At 39.3% G+C, this 2,214-nt stretch overlaps 1 pseudogene; it reads left to right on the forward strand.

The window, feature by feature from the left end:
* Positions 1–177: 177 nt before the first annotated feature.
* LOC109377069 (enhancer of rudimentary homolog pseudogene) lies at positions 178–526 on the forward strand (annotated as a pseudogene).
* Positions 527–2,214: the final 1,688 nt, after the last annotated feature.

Genomic DNA, 2,214 nt, shown 5'->3' on the forward strand with positions numbered 1-2,214 from the left:
GGTGCCTCAAGCTTCATATACAACTTGTGACTGACAAGAGCATTTCACCTTATATTCAGCTACAGTAATATTATCTTTCTTAAATTCATTGTTAGCACTGTTTGGCCACTCATGCTGAAACAGGAAATTCTCTCAAGTATCTTTTATTTAACAGTTGCAGCGAAAGAATTTGGCGCAATGTTTCACACCATTTTGCTGGTACAGCCTACCAAGAAGCCAGAAGAAGAACTTATGCTGACTATGAATCTGTGAATGAATGCATGGAAGGCGTTTGTAAAATGTATGAAGACCATCTGAAGAGAATGAATCCCAACAGCCCCTCTATCACATATGAGATCAGCCTGTTGTTTGATTTTATTGATGATCTGGCAGACCTCAGCTGCCTTGTTTACCGAGCTGATACCCAGACATACCAGCCTTATAACAAAGACTGGATTAAAGAGAAGATCTACGTGCTCCTTCGTCGGCAGGCCCAACAGGCCGGGAAATAGTTGTATTAGAAGCAATAAGGGAATGGGGGTGGGTTTGGAACACAGGTGTGTACAGCGTGCTGTAGTGGAAGTTCTGTGTTATAGTAACCCTGTTTCCATTTTGGTACACTCTAGCCAGGATTGAATGTGTTAAGTGAAATGTGAGGATCTGGTTCAATCTGAAAGCCCCATCACCCCCATTTATTTTCTTTTTTTTTTTCCTTGAACATTTTTATGATTATTTAGATGGGAATTGTTCTTTGTCAGTTAATGTTGGTTCCAGTCCTTCAAAAACTGTTCATGCCTGACTCATAACATTCACTGTACTAACCCTTCTTCAAGTTGGAGTGGGGGGTGGTGACACACTTTAATTATGCCCTCAAGGTAAGGTCTTCGTGAGAAACAAATAAATGTTCTTTAGTTAAAAAAAAAAAAAGAACCTTTTATTTTATTGTCATATAAATTGTCCTCTTAGCCATGAATTTCCAAAGATAAGTTTTGGGTGTCTATTTATTTTTTTCCAAATTGAAAGACTCTGACTCATTTCTGATAAGAGTTATGTGTAAAGTTACCACTTAATAAGAAAGGATGAATAAATAAGTAAAAGAATTAATGAAAGAAAAAGTACTCTGCTATTTATTAAATGCTTATTAAATGATAGTTACTGAACGGTAAATAATATCCATTATGTTCTTTACATTTATAACAAGTAAATATTTCCATTTTATTGGTGATAGTATGGAAATCTAAAGAAGTTAAGCTCTACATTTACAGAGCTGGTTAGTAGCAGGACTGGGATTTGAGCACAAACATAATACATACCCTCTCCCTCTGTGATATTTGTCTCAAATTCCAAAATTTCTTTCACCAGTGAGGGAGGGAGAGGGTTAGTCATGCTCTGCAGCTTGACCTGGGACCATTGCACACACATGTGCACTTTATGAAATTTTACCTGTCAGTACACAAATGAGAATGCACTCTTCTCTAGTATGTTAAACTTTTTAAAAAATCTTTTTTTTAAAGTTTGAAATTGCTCTGGATTCTCTTTGAAGAATGATCAAGAGAAGCAGGAGTGGCTTCAAGGAGAACATCATTATACCAGAGTAAATCCTCAAAGGCTCTCTGTCTAGAGCAGCGGTTCTTAACCTGTGGGTTGTGACCTCTTTGGGGGTCAAATGACCCTTTCACAGGGGTCGCCTAAGACCATCGGAAAACAAAAAGATATGTACATTATGATTCATAACAGTAGAAAAATTACAGTTATAGAGTAGCAACGAAAATAATTTTATGGTTGGGGGTCACCACAACATGAGGAACTGTATTAAAGGGTCACAGCACTAGGAAGGTTGAGAACCACTGGTCTAGAGTCTCAGAACTGAGACAACTCCAGGGCCTGGCTCCAGACAGCCCTTCAAAATGAATTTAAATATGTCCAGCCCAGATAAAGCACCGCAGACCACGGAGGCCTCCCACTTGGATCAGAAACCCACTATCTAAGACAGGGCCCAGTTTATCCCGTCTGAGAGGGCACTTTGTCCAGAGATGCCAAAGCTGAAAATACAATCTCAGTCCCAATGAAACTCAAGCCTTGAATGTTCCCAGGAATAAACAGCATTTTTTATTGTTAAGCAGCTGGGTGCTTCCCCTTATGAGAACAGACTATCTGTGTTGGGAACTGGTTTGGGGCCGGAGGGAGAAAAGGAATGGCAGCTGATTATGACACACACACACACACACACACACA

This window comes from Hipposideros armiger, unplaced genomic scaffold, assembly GCF_001890085.2.
Source record: "Hipposideros armiger isolate ML-2016 unplaced genomic scaffold, ASM189008v1 scaffold_1276, whole genome shotgun sequence".
In the NCBI taxonomy this organism is placed as follows: domain Eukaryota; kingdom Metazoa; phylum Chordata; class Mammalia; order Chiroptera; family Hipposideridae; genus Hipposideros; species Hipposideros armiger.